Raw genomic sequence first — 15,753 nt, 5'->3', positions numbered from 1 at the left:
TTTTTGTGCAATCAAACTAAAAATTGCAGTAAATTTTAATGAAAAAATTCCATAAAAATTTAATCTTTTTTAAACTATTTGGTATTTTTAAGTTCTTCTTGCTTTTAATATGGTCTGTTCCTAAATGTAGGCAAGCTTTATGTGCTTTAAGCTACATTAAAAGACCTGAAGTAGATTAACAAAAAATGTTGCCTACATTTAGGAGTATCACCGAAGAGCTTCTTATTCAAATCTTAAACTCTAGTTCTTAATAAGTAAGTAATATGCTTGGAAGTTAATCTAATCCTAACTGTAGACCAGTCTTATCTGCTTTAAGCTACAATAAAAGAACTAAAGGAGATTAAAAAAAAGTTGCCTACATTTAGGAGTAACCCTAAAGAGATTCTTATGCAAATCTTAAAAACTAGTTCAATAAATAAAATGAAAAAGTTGGTTGGAAGCTAAACTGAATAAAAAAGCTAGTAAGAAAAAAGGTGCCTGTGTCTGACTTCCAAAAATTTGAGGGGGTAAAATAAAACAGTTATTTATTTTTTTATGTAAAAGCGAGAAAAAAGAGTGTAATTCCCTAAAATGAAATGGAAAAATTTTTAAATTAAAAAAAATGTAAATTTTAGTTTCCAATAATCTGCAAGTTCCCTTTAATACTTAAAGAAAAAACGATATAATATAAGTATACAAGGTACTCGTGAAATACCTTTTTATGTATATGAATCTCCATTAATAAAATAAACAGCTCTTAAAATTTCGAAGAAGCTTAATTAGAAGCATGCATTTTTTCAACCGCTCGCTTTTATGGCACATACCATTAGTTACGATAGAAAATATCTTTAAATGCAAAAAAAAACAAGAAATTAAAAAAAAACTACAAACAGCCTAACCGAAGCGAAACTAACCTACATCAATTTCGCATTGCGCCGAAAAGTATGCTACAATTTGCATAAGCAATAGAGATTGAGCTACGCAGAGCGTACAACCAGCATGGCGAGCGAAAAGAGCACAAAAGAATGAATGCGTTAGTGAAGATGAACAGCTAATAAGAGAGCAGATGAGTGAGAGCATAAGAAAACGCTTAAAGGAGCTGTCATAAGCTAAAAGTAAGAAGAGTGTTTACAAAAGAGAACAAGCCGCAGAGCTTAACTTCCAGGCGCTCACTTACAATCCTAATGGACAATCAGCTGTGCACCGCTTTGCAACATGTTGTGCAATATCTGCCGTGCTTTAGCACACACCGCGAATTAGGAGTAAACACGAAGGCAGGCCAACGAATGCCACCGCCGATGAATGGAAGCTGAGCAAAAGGAGCTTTTTAATGTATAACTGAAACTTTTACAAATCAAGCGCACAACATGCTTTGGCCAAACAGCCTGTTTGTGAGTCCGAAATTCAACGAACGCGTGTACGAAGCAATAGCCGAGCGTGCGACAAGTGACGAACGCACAGGTCAACTCGCACGCTGTCTCGTGACTAGCACAATTCATAAACAGTTACAAAACTTAGTTGTCGCTTAGTTGGTAAGAAGAATCCTGCGGCTACGGGCGGTGCAAATCCGAAGGAAGAAGACGCGAGCTCCGACAAAGCCACAAAGGCAAGAAGCAAATGTGGCAAATAGTGAAAGAAGAAGCAGAATAAGTGAAAAAAATCACACAAAAACAAATAAGCGGCGCGAAAAATAGAACGTATAGCAAGTGAGTGTGTATGTGTGAAATACAGTTATGTACAAATAAACACACACACATATATCGAATGTGAATTGATAAGCGGTATTGACGAAGCCGAAAGTGTAGAAAGTGAATTGAGAGTAGTATTTGTTTTTGTTGTTGGCGTACACAAATGTGCGCATTTCAAGTGAAATATTGTAAAGCTGTGCCGCGTTCCACCAGCCACACGCGAAAATAGTCACATTTCCAGCAAATCGTTCAAAAGTTACTTATACGCCGTGGCATGCGCTTGAAAACACACTACAAAGCTGGCAAAATATTAACTAGCGCGTGTTTCGTGGTTTTTCTGCTTTATAGTGCGCTTAAAGTCGTCATGGTGGCCGCGTGCAGTATAACTGTGAAATTCACCAGTCACATGGGCCAGCATATCAAATAAAAGTTAGCCAAGCGCTGTTCCGGTGTGCTCAACCGCTGCGTACATGTAAGGAAATATACTGCTATGCACACATGCAAATACACAAACAACTTTGTTTTGTTTTGTAAAACTGTCAAGTTCATTGTTTGGATAAGCGAAAACAATAACAAAAGCAACAGAGCCAGTGGTAAGAGAAATAAAAACGTGCTTGCGTCAGCAAGTTTGAGGTTTATGCTTCAAAGCCAGTCGTGCAACTAATCTCATTGCAGTGGTTATTGTAATTGTTGTTGTTGTTGTTATGGCTGATTATGGCATTTGTTGATTGTGTTTACATAGTGACTTGAGCAACGCTACAAAGTAATGACAAAGCGCGGCAAAATGTCTTAGACGTACAGTATACTGTTGGAGAATTGGAGGCAGTGAAATTTGTATGTGCTTAAACTGGAATAGTGTATAATTATTTAATGAAATTTAAATCTAAATTAGGTTAAAAATGCATTATTAACTAAAAGCCTTAAAAAATAATCTGTGCGAAAATTTTCGAATATAAAAAAATTGAGAACATTAATAAGTGCGTAAAAATAATTGGCGCTAAGATATGGAACTTTCACTTACTAAACGCCTTAAAAAATAATGTGTTAGAACTTTTTCGAAAAAAATGTTTAACTAAGAAATTCGAATAAAAATAATAATTATTGTTAAAGATCTTAAGAAATAATATGTTCGAAAAATTTCGAAAATCAAAATATTAAGAATACGGGAAAAAATCATTATTGTTCAGACTTTTACTTAGAGTGTGTGTTATAATTTAGCTGAAAACTCCGTTATTAACTAAAAGGCCTAAGAAATCATGAGTTCGAAAATTTTCGAAAATAAAAAAGTTAATAAATTAATGTAGCATGAGACTTTTACTTAAGGTCTGCGTTTTAATTTAGTTAAAAATTGTGTTATTACTTAAAAATCTTAAAAAATAATATGTTCGAAAAATTTCGAAAATCGAAAAAATTAATAAATACGGGAAAAAATCATTTTTGTTCAGACTTTTACTTAGGAAGTGCGCTTTAGGCGTTGAAACAAAGAAGAAAGTATTGTCTGGAAAATATTTCAAGTTGTAATTCAAAAATTATTTGACTGATTTCGGCTTTTGCACAGTACTTTTAAACAAGTTATGACCATTTCCTCTACCGACTTCAGTTAAGCTAGTTTTCCGTAACCAAACTTTTTAATAAGCGAAAAGTATGCAAACTGATTCCATTTAATTGGCAAAAGCTGTACTTATAATGACATGCAGTGCAAATTTTCTTTTTAATTTTTAAATTTCATGTAATCGCTCTGTTGGAAACGTACATAAAAATCCATATCATGATTGGATTACCATTTTAATAATTTAGGACCTATGGTTAAGTGATGATTCGATTACTATTTTATTAATCTAGGATTCAGTGTTAAGTGATATTTATGTATATCAGCCTTTTATTTCCATTAGCTCTTTATACTGGCTTAGAGAGATTGATTACATGTCTTACATAGACATATCTATGCTGTTGGAAAATAGTATTAACTATTAGAATGTTATAAATAAACTAACCCAAAAACATACTAACTAACACCCTTAGGTATAAATTTGAATATATAACTATAAATAGAATTTGTCAAACGCTTTTAATGCTAAATGCGGCCTTGTGTTCCTGACAGACCATTAACCGAAATTGCCCGTAGATTGGCCAATAAATAATCTGAAAGTTCAAAGTTCAACACAATTTGTCTTTGATTGTTCGAAAGTTTATTTCAAAGTGTTCAAGGCATTACTGAAATGACAAAAATTAATAAAAAATTTGTATGAATTCAGAATGTCTATATTCGTACTCATTTGTTGATAAAGTAGAATACGTAATTAATATTATATTTTGGGGTTATCGTGGTAGGAGATATTTTTGTTTTAATGAGCTCATCCCATTTAGGAGCACAAGCGTAAAAAATTGCTTTGCTACGTTACAAATATTTTAAGACGCCGTTTGATTATATCTCTGCTCTTCACTTTTTCGGTTGTGAAGTTTGGGATCGCAAAAATGTATTCAGTACAGTACTAAAGCTAATGTCATATCACTCAAGAAAAATAAATAATAAATTAATTTGACGCTTAGACTGCAGTGAATGGTAAGAAACGAAGCGACACCACTTATTGGGAAAAAAAGTGAAAGATAAGTAAATGAGGATTGCATCGCGACTTTAGGTCCATTGTGCGCTCAGAAATGTGATTTTCAATGTAAGAATTCCAATATTGACATAATATTTTAGAAATGCTTTCAGCGTATATGTTGGTCCAAAATAGCCAGTTTTTCTTCAATGTTCATTAAAAAGTTATGTAAAAATCAGGAAGTCTTTCTTGCACGTTTTACATAAACATGCGAGTATAATAGCAAATATTTTGGAATATTTTAATTAAAAATTTTCATTGGCTTTGCAATGACAGGAAGTCAAAAATCAACCATATACACAGGCATTATTTTATTTTCAAACTCTTATAAAAAATCACAAATTTTAAATATATTATATAGAAAACAGTTCCCTAAGCATAATTTTAATGTTTTCTCAGTATTTTCGTTAAAATGTCCTTTATTATCCCCCTAAAGTGGTCTAACTCTTAAGCCACTGCAGGGTACGACTATATCGAAGAAGGTGTTGAGATTTTTCCAATATACTTCCAGTCATAAATACATTCGTTTGCCACTCTCCAACAGAGTTATCTTGTGGTTGAGGCAGTCCTCTAATGTTCTTCAGCTTTTAGTTTGCTGATCTCACTCAAATTGGCACACAATTTTCTAACTAACTACGACTGACGAAATATTAACGAGTTTGTTAACTGATTTCACAATATAGAATTTTTATCTTCGAGATTTCGCTATGGTAATAGTATTTTTCTACCATGAAAAGGGTATATGAACTTTGCCACGATGTTTATTATACCCAAAAGGAATTGCCAGATACCCTATAAGGTTTATATGTATTATATATAAATGATCAGAATAACGAGATGAGTACATCAAACAATGCCTTTCATACGTATACTATACGCTCTCGTTTGGTGAAATTTTCCATGACTACGCAGCATAAATGTAGCTAAATTTCATTGAAACAACGTTCAACCTCCTCCTTTAAGGCACACGTGTTGTGGTTTTGTTTCAATAGACCTGTGATTTGAAGTAACCCCATAAACAAAAATCTCATGGTGCTAAATCATACGATCTAGGTGGCTACTTTTGATAACCAAAACGAGAGAACAAATGACTTGGAATTGTCTCTTGCAGTAATTGAAGTTTTTAACGGGTTGTATGATATGCGGCACTGTCTTGTTGAAACCATATATTGAGCACAACAATATCATCCAATTTTGGCAAAAAGGAAAAGAACTGGGTTATCATGTATTGGGTACCAGTAACAACAATGAAGTGTGTTTTACCAGGATCTTACTATCGAAACTAAACATTTTCAGTACCAATTGGCAGTGTGGCGTGGACACACTAACCACGTTGGTAGGGTTCAGGTTGCAATGCACTCCACATTTGAAAGTCAGTTCTTCCCGCTACGTAAAAAACGCCCTCAATGAAAAGTAGAAAAAGAGGTGTTTACGCCAATAAAAAAGAAATAATTTATTAACAAGAAGCTGCTCATTTGTCGAAATGGCCTATATCGGAGCACTGTAGCATAAATCTCCTTTTCAAACTGAATGAATGAAATTAGGTTATCGTTTGGTAAGCTTTTCGAATTGATATATACGAGTATATTGATATACCTTCAACACATCCGAATTTAAGGTTTTCTCGTTATTTGTATATGATTAGAGCTATCTTAAAATTATGTAGATAATAAAACATTTTAAGCTTTATAATTGGAATGACAATGATGTTAACAGTACAGAACTGAAAGCTTTTGCCTTTTTCAATTCATTCAAACAATAACTTAACAATAGCATTTGCAACGTAATATTTCCTAGAAATCCGTGGTTTGCGTGGTTTCTTTTTTTTTTGTTTTCGTCATTATGCAATGCTCAAGTACCATAAATATCACACAATTGCACCTTTCAAAAACTCTTAATTAAATTTATAATTAAATATCATGCAATTAATTGTAAATCTCTTTAAATTGTTCTTAGGCTAATTTGCCATAATCCATTCATGAGCAAGGCAGCGCAGAGCTGAAGGTGTGGCTTGAGCTCGGCAACTGCGGTCAGTCGCTATGACAGACGCATTTAATTTAAATTAACCGCTTGCAAATGCACTTAAATCGCATGAATGTATATGTGTTTGTATATGTGTGGGAGTGTGTGCAATATATTCATCCGCCCACGGTTAACCGTACTTTTGTAAAATAAGTTGCTATTGATTGAGCGCGCCAACATAAAATTTCTACAATTAATTCAATGATTTACGAGTGCTTATATTAAGTGGAGATACTTTGATGTAAAATTTAATTAAAAACGTGGCTGACTGCCACTGCAGAAAAAATAATAATAATTAATGGGAAAACATACATATTTATTTAAATGTTCAGGTATTATATCAATGAAGATGAGTCCACACATATGTTAATGAAAAACTTATGTTTATACAAAAAAAACGTATCTGTTCTCTCACATGCTCTCTCATATAAGCCTATCATCTATATGTGATTGTCTGAGTTGAGTTTCTTACACTTTTTTTAGCTAATACATTTTTGCCTTTAGATGAAATTATGTTGGATCCTGCTTACCTCTATATTCTATGATCATTATATCTACAGAAAGCTTGGTTTCAGCTATAGACCATATTCCGTATGACATTCAACATTATAATTCCTAATTCTGAATACCTATAACATTCTGAGACACTGAAATTAGAGCAGCCAAAGTTCTGAGAGACTTTTAGTACTGTTTTTGGAAGTCTTCATACAATGTCATCAACAGCCAAGTCGGCGTTTTCAATATTTTTATGAAAAAGTCAAAGTACTCAATATTACCAAAAAAATTCAAGCAAGCAAACCGTGTCAAAATACATCCTCACAGAAATAACTTCTGATGTTTCTTCACACTCAGAACAATACCTAGCCAATTCTTCCTAAAAATCGCCATTATAATCCTTACCACTTATATTTGATTTAATTTCTCGGCTTAGATAAATGATCGCCACAGCCTTCACAGAGTCGCCATTCACAGAAGCTGTATGGATGAAGATGAGGTAGAAACAACTTAACACTTCACTCTTGACTGTCCCGCTTTTGGAACATCAAGGCTTAAACACTGGGGAGGTCATACCTACAGTCATCCCACTAAACTAGTAAGAATGTAAATTAAACTCTTGGTTACTAAGCGTTTTGCTAATTTCAAATTCAAACACAGGAGTTCTTCTTTTCTATGGCTTCACAAAAGACTATATATAGCGATCTCTCTAGATCAGCTTACGAAACTAACCTAACCAGGCCTGTCTGTCAAATTTAAAATAGCTTAGCATATCAATCTTTAGGACAGGCATGTTAGAAGGCGAACTTCCAAAATGATCTATATAGTAGCTGCTATGCTCTAAAATTTTTAGGACCCCTTGCTGAATTTTCCAGTATTCAAGACTAGTTATCACGTGGAATAAATAATGACAGAAAAGGCGAGTACGACAGTTTTGTCTAAACCTTTTTTGGTAGAGTGTTTGACAGAAAATTTTATAGTCATGACGTCACGAACGCGTGTAGCGGTGTAGTGTAAGAAGTAGATAGCTCAATGTTCACTTATGTGATACAAAAAAGTTTAAAAATATAGAAATCGTCATTGAAATTGAATGAAGTTGTTGATTAAGGATTGACTTATATCGAGAAAGAGTTGAGAAGGCGTTGAAAAATTCTTTTCAAAATTCGAGTTTTTAACGTCAAATACATAACTAAATTTTTGGCGTTAAGTTACCCTCTGAAAAAATATATATTTCTGGTTCAATGAATGATGAAAAATAAATTCTTTGAAGAAATTCCGTCGACGTAACTTCCTACAACAAAAAATGGATTAATAATACATATACTATAATTCTGTAATTCTGAAGTTTTTTTTCTGGAATGACTTAAGATGTGGCATTGACACTCGTAGTTGTTCATAGTTGCCCATAGAGGTTGAATCTTAATTTCTATGATACGATATAATAGAAGGGAATGTCTGAGACCCGACAAATTATCTGGATGTTGAAAAATATTAGACCTAAGTTTTAGATTTGATCTGGCAAAACCGGGACGTTCAAGGAAGAGTGTTAAAATGATTCTATGTCATAGTCTTCCAAATAGCTGATGGATCTGGCATTCGGTAAATTGTTTAATTTTACTGCATAAGTTCCGATTGGACAGTGTCTAGTTAGAGCTCCTATAATCATTGAAAGGTGGACTGGATTTATCTTGAGCCAGAAGTATCTTGCGACTGCCCACCTGCTGGTAGTTGACATACGCTTGCTGAGCTGATCTGAGGCCCAACAACTCAGTAGGTAGTTTTTGAGGCTGAAGCACATTTCCTCATCAGCCTTCCATTTTTTCTGCAATACAGCTTTGGCCAGATACTCATTTGATCTCAGTGTATTTTATATTGGTCTAGAGCTATTTAAAATAGAACATTCAGTTAAGGTTGCCCTTAAAGTTGTGCGATGCTGCGATATTTTGATTTCCAACATAGTGTTAGTTTAGGTTAGGTTAATATGATAGACCATATTACCAATTTTGATTCTTTGCGATACCAGTTGGAGTTCAGTTCCTAGGTCCAAGACATTTTTAACAGACTCAGCGGCTCATTATCGATACCTCCTCCATTTCATCATAGCCTGGGAACCCCAGGCGTAGTCTTTGACAATGTGGGATAAGTGCACAAGAGATGTTCCAATGTTTCCCTGGTGCCCTGCTCTGGGCATTTCGCCACCAGACAATGACCACTTAGTATTTCTATCATGTTCCTACAGCCTCTTCTACCAAGGGCCAATCGGAATTTTTGGTGCTTCCGATCTACTGTTTTCCAGATGACTTTTGCAGTTTTGCACCCAGCTAGCTCCTTCCATTGGGTTTTGCAGACTAAAGTTATAAAAACTCATTTACATAACGCGTTTGAGAATTGCTTATGCTAGAACAATTGAACGAATGAAATCATGGGCACTTGTATTTTTTATAGCTTATAATATTACAATTGTGCGCCTAAAAGTAGGCTTAAAAATTGGAAAACTAGAAAATAATGACGAACAACCAAAAAAGCGAGTTATGCAATAAAGTTAACGCAAAATTTTTTTGAAAAAAACTTTTCTATGCTCTATGTATATGGGCTCATACGTAAAAAACTTACAATACAATATGTTGAGTAATGCGTAGAGAATTAATTCAATGCTCATCTGGGGTTAATCGCGGAATTAATTTTGCAAAAAAATGCAACAAACACAATTACCTAAAGCACTGCATACATATGCTTTTTATAAATATAATGTTATGCTTCGATGAATGAGTGTGTTTGTTAGTTATAACGGGATGCCACAGCATATTGCATTTATTTGCTGGAATCAAAGCTCTGCTCAATTGCGTGTGGTCATTACGATTTTAATAAAAATACAGGCACTTAACAAAAAACTCGCACACATACACACACATGCAAGTATATAATTGAATCAATGCGCACTGAGCCATACAAGTATGTATTTGAGTGTGTGTGTGGGTGTGCGTTTGCGTAAATTAGTACAACATTGAGGCACTTCAAGCAATGCAAAGCGAGCGCATTAACTTTTCAGTGGAAATCAGCATAATAATTGAACATAATGACCGTGGCAAGTGACAAATTGAATGAATCAATGAATGAGCGTAAATGGGCGGACAATGTAAAAAATTATAATCAAATAGATTGCATACAAAAAGACTCATGCATAAAATTGCATTTCTTTTATTTCGTTAAAAAAAGACTACCGTTAACACAATAATATTAACGGTGCACATAAGCACACACACATAAGTATATACATAACTACATATATGTATATATGTGAACATGTGCGTAATACATTGTGCTGAGCGCATGTGGCTGAAGGGCTCTGATTGAGTACCGCAAATGAATTATAAATGAAAGCACTTAAAGCAAAAAATAATTATAATAAAAGAGTTCTATAATTACTCACATAAATGTATGAGCTGCAGACGTGCATTTATATCGTTAAATTTACATATAAAGCGGGTGTTTATTTGGAGGTGTCAAATTTCCTAGAGGGATAGCTCTCAAACGAGCTGTCAAAGTAAACACTTGTGCTCATATTAGCTCCTAAAGTGTAGACGCGTGGCATGTATCACATATGTAGAAGTTTTTGCAGATTTATATTCTAGAGGGGTAGTTGTGAAACGAGCTGTCAAAAATCACATGGCTGTGACAATTATGCTTAGTATAATTTGACAAAAAAGCTAACGGGTGCATATGAAGGGTGTTGTTTTTAGATAAATACAGATTTTTTTGCATTTACAAGCTGTGCTATCTAAAATTTAAAATTTTCCTAGAGGTATAGCTGTCAAACCTTTTACATATACATGTTGCGTTTTCGAAGGCGTGAAGAAGTTTCCTGAAGGGATAGCTGATAGCTGTCAAACGAGCTGCCAAAGCAGACATTTGTTTTTCACTTTTTTGCTGAGTAGGCTTTAGCAATTTACAACGCTCGGAATTAAATCGGGAGAGAGTTGAAAAGTCGTAGAAAATGCTTTTTAAAACTTGAGTTTTTAACGTCATCGTGTGTACACCTTTAGCACTAAGCTGTCTACTGAAAACATAGACATTTCTGGGTCAATGCATAGTGAAAAACAAAATGTTTGAAGAAAATCTGTCGAAACTCCCTACAACCAACAAGAAAATGCTGTCTAGACTACATATTCTACGTGGTGAAGAATTATTGATGCATAGTTTTCAAGTTGGGGCCTATTGAAAACTCATTGCTTCCCAGAATTAAAAGCAAGTGTCTAAGTCCTAGCTGGTTGATTCAATAAATCATAAAGCTCGTGATAGAATCAATCCATTGGGAAGAGTATTTAGTCGCCAAATTCTACTAAAATATAGAACAATCTTAGATAGTGTGATCTGACGCCGCTAAACTACATTTAGCAGCGTACGTGAAGTCTATGATCTATACCTATCAACAAGATATGACTGAATATTAGAAGAGCTTAGTCTGGAAATTCTCTTTAGAGTAAGACCGAGAGTATAGCCTTTAAAAGAAGTTATAAGGGAGCTACGACTGAATATCTGAAAGACATCATTCGACGCGTTATTGAAGAAACAAAATCCGAAAAGATGATCTTTATTAGAAATATTTATTGAGATGAGCAATTTCATACAATTTGTTGACTGCTGTAAGCCAAATAGTGAATCTTTCTTTTATGTTTCGGGAACTTTTTTTTTTGAAAAAAAGGCATGGCTCTAAAAAACACCCTATATAAATATGTGCATATAACTAGGAAATACTCGAAGGTTAAGCAAAATATTGGAACCTATGTTTCGGAATATATTTTTTCAAAAAGTATAGCTCTAAAAAAGCACCCTTTATGTGTGAATTTAGCTAGACAATACTCGAGCGATAACCAAATTATTTGACCTTACTTTATGTTTCGGTCTCTTATTTGCAAAAAAAATACAGCTCTAAAAAACATCCTTTATATATGCGTTAAACTAGGAAATGTTGAAGAGGTAGCCAATATATTGGACTTTACTTTTAAGTTTCGGTATCTTATTTGAAGAAAAGTATAGCTCTAAAAAGCACCCTTTATTTGTGCATTTAACCAAAAAATAATCGAGGGATAACCAAATTATTGAACGCATCCTTTTTGTTTCCGTTTCTTATTTACAAAAAAGCATAGCTCAAAAAACACACCCTTTATATTTGCATAGAATTAGAAAATACTGTAGAAATAAGGAAAATATTGAACTTTACTTTTATGTTTCGGCATCTTTTTGCAAAAAAGTGTAGCTCTGAAAAAACACCCTTTATATCTACACTTAGCTAGGAGAGATTCGAAAGAAAACTTTTCAAATGTGATAAGCTAAATTATTAAAACCAAATAAGTAAAAAAAATATAAATAAAAAACTGTATATACATATATTTATTTGTAAGTATGTATATTAAGGTGGTAGATATTTCCCAAAATTATCTTATTTTACAAACTTCCCCTGAAGATTTAGTTAATCCCTAAAACAAAGATCCGACGTAAACAGTTCTCTATTTTTAATTAAAACCGTACCTTAATCACTTTTTTTCCCATATATGATAAGTATTTTTTTCTTTTGCAATAAATTTTTATGTCGAAAGCAAATAACTCTACAACTTTGAAAGTGATACTCTAATACTCTCTCTCCGCTCTACCAAAAAGGTCTTAAACATTTTTTCCAGAAATGACTTCCTTTAAAGGTTATACGCAGTTAAATTTATGTTTCAAATGTACTGTATGCTTATAGGACACCATGCCGTATGAGCAACATAGTATGCAATATAAATCACTTGTATGGAAGCTCAGTTTATTTAATGTATTGCTTTAATTGCGTATAACTTTGAAGGAAATACTTTTTATGAAAAAAATTATTAAGATCTTTTTTCTAGAGCTCACAATTTTGTATTAGAAGAGCACTTCTTCAAAATTGTAAAATTACTTGTTTAAAGCAAAATATCGCATTAAAAAATATAAAAAGTAATATGCTTTAGGCAACGTTTAAAATGAAAATATAAAGCTTGTTTACTTTGTATAAACGCTTTTTGGATAAAAATTGAAATTTCAGAGAAAAAAATATTTTATAATATCAACTTGAGAAATAACGCACACCCTAATGTATACCATATATACTCGTATAAAAAAGGCATATATCAATATGAGAGCCAAATTGCCGTCGTGTAAAAAGTTGATGAATGTAATTTATAATTGCTTCACTAGTTAGTACAATTGGTATGCAATTTTTGTATTAAAACAGGCGAGAAAGTCAAGCGATATGCAAGGCAAAATGCTAAGCAAACAAACAAAGAGATATATTAAATTTATAAAAAACACAGTTGAAATTTATTTGCTTTGCGGCAATGGTGTGATGTTATAAATTACCTTTGTTTTCAATTGCCACAAAAAAAATTATAAAAATAATAAAATAAAAAAAAATAAAATATAAAAAAAAAAATAAAAAATTACAAAACCCTAAAAAAGTAAGTGCAAAAAAATGATTTGCTTTTCACTGCATATACAGTTATAATCATATGTACTTAAGTAAAAAATATGCAAATATTTATTGCGCACAAAATGTTGCCATATGCGTCGAATTAAAATAAGCTGAAAAAACAGTTGTTTGATAATTAACAAAACAAAACATAATCTGAACACTTGAACACTACAGTTATTAACTTAAATTCAGTGTGAATAAAACTTAAGCGTACTTCAGGTTATAAATAAAACCGTCGGGATTAAACTTAATTAACGGAAAATAAATCGCAAAAGTATTAGGTAATAATATGCCGTTAAGTATTAATCGTGCTTTTAGACAGTAATTAAACTGTATTTATCAGTCTTTATGAAAAAAGGAAAATAAAATAAAAATAGAGGTTATTTAAATTTCAAGGGTTCATATAAAATTCGTAAAAAATAGATTGATTGTTTAAGCATTTACTTATTTACTAGCAAATGAACCGCTTTATCTGCAATTCATAAGCAAAATGAACTTTAATTTTTTTTAGGCTTTTAATACATTATAAGCTTAATTTTTTTTTTTTAATATTTAAAAATCTCATTTTTCAAATTATGTTTGTTTAAACTCATCAACAAGGAGTAAATTTTATGCGAAATTGGTTATATATCACTGCGTTAATGGGATAATGTATCATTGCAGCCATGTGAACCTTGGCAAGAGCTAGTAGTGCCATAGATTTCTTACGTTTCACTTTAGGCCAGAAGGATTTCCGACTCCACAAGTGCCGGTTGCTGACCAAAATTTACTGCCACAATTTTGGGAGTTCAGTAACGGTGCCCTTTCTGGCGAGTTCAACGGCTTTACAGTTTTGGATGATTTTCAGGCATCCATACAAGTTTAATGTGGAAGTAGCTTGATTGCAACAGCTGATGAGGTCTTGTACTCCATGACTAGTTTTGAGCTCACTATCGGCGAGCTCAGGGCCTGTATGGCAGCTCTACTATCGAAGTGGATGCTTAAAAGTCACCACCGTGGACTGGCAATCTTAAACAATAGTTGATTGAGAGCTTCCGATAGAAGAATAACATATTAGCCCCCTCTTCATCGCCGATCCGCAGAAGATCCCTTTAGTTGTATGCTCCACGGCAAAGTGGTTTAAGCTATCAGAAATGTTATCAAAGTGAGAGTGGATTTCGGAATGTTTATTACTGATACCCTTAATGTGTCCGGTTTCTTGGTCTGATAGCAACGTTTGCGGCAATGCAGTTGTCGGCAAGTGTTATATGTATTAAGTGCCATCGTTGGCGTTGTAGTTACATAGTTCTTCACTGAAGCCAATGAGTGGGCTCGTTGAACATGTTCCAGCTGTTTAGCGGGTGTGGCTTTTCCGAGTGCTCTTTACCATAAAAACACACCATCATATTGACTTAACTACGATTTCGTAAAGCTAAAGAAGAATTTTTGGTAGTACTCACTAACGGAGTATATAAATCAAATACAGTTTGGCTTATCCGAAACCCAGCTTATTCCTACATTCGTTTTGCCAAGCTCTTATACAACTGGAATGATGTCTTTACATTGATTTTATATCATAAAAATATTTCATATTTTTTTTGCTTAAAAAAACTATGTCAAATTGTTAAATAATGGGTAGTCGAGAAAGTCTTTTCGTATTTCTAATCAAATTTCAACAAAGATGTGTGTGGTCTAGCGTTGTCCTGATAGAAAACGAAGCTCGTTCTATTGATCGGTTCGATTGCTTGCTTCACTCTCATCAGTTGCTGACAGTAAAATGTGGAATTAATCATTCGACCAGGCTGGAGCAACTCATAGTAGATGATTCCTTTCCAATCCAATTTTTCAACTTCCCCGAATTATTTTTGGTTAAATAATAAAATAATACTTTTCCAACACTATATGGTATGTCACAATATGATTGGTAGCACTGGAAATATACGACTTCTACGACAACTACAAAATACGAAAATACTTTTTCGACTACCCAATGCATACATATGTATGTAGTAATACAGAGATTTTCGATAAAATTAGTATGTAAAATTGATTTTTTATTTTATACAGTTATATAGATTCTACATAGCATAGTATTAATGCTTTCATATTTACTTTTCCGATATTTATTTATATTTAACTATTTGTTTTGTATTTTTCAGATGAATATCAAAATGCCTTTGAAAAAACGTATGCGAACTGGCGATAAATGACAGAAAAAATATCTGAGAATAGAAAGTGTAAGTGTCAAGGTAAATATTTACGTGGCATAATTTAATGGAGAAAATTTTAAATCGCGGAATCGTAATTGTAAAGAAATTTTAAATACAAACATACATAATTAAACAAATTACTGCCAGAAAATAATACGGATTTAAAATACAAAAACATTTAAAAAAAGGGAATTTTAACAAAATATCTATATTGATATATAAGAAATTTATGAAATCTATGAATCTGGCGGCAATAAAAGACAACAAAAATTTAAGATGAGAAGTATAAA

General features: G+C 33.0%; 2 long non-coding RNA genes across 3 annotated transcripts in view; one reads left to right on the top strand and one right to left on the bottom strand.

Moving 5' to 3' along the window:
• Nucleotides 1-15,753, bottom strand: part of LOC105223468 (uncharacterized) — a 70,606-nt gene that overhangs the window by 49,189 nt on the left and 5,664 nt on the right. The window lies entirely within an intron of this gene.
• Nucleotides 1,218-15,732, top strand: LOC125775842 (uncharacterized). Its single transcript, XR_007421411.1, has 2 exons — nucleotides 1,218-2,260; nucleotides 15,413-15,732. It is a non-coding gene; the product is annotated as an uncharacterized LOC125775842 (long non-coding RNA).

This window comes from Bactrocera dorsalis, chromosome 1, assembly GCF_023373825.1.
Source record: "Bactrocera dorsalis isolate Fly_Bdor chromosome 1, ASM2337382v1, whole genome shotgun sequence".
In the NCBI taxonomy this organism is placed as follows: domain Eukaryota; kingdom Metazoa; phylum Arthropoda; class Insecta; order Diptera; family Tephritidae; genus Bactrocera; species Bactrocera dorsalis.
This window is presented reverse-complemented; position numbering and strand designations above follow the sequence as displayed.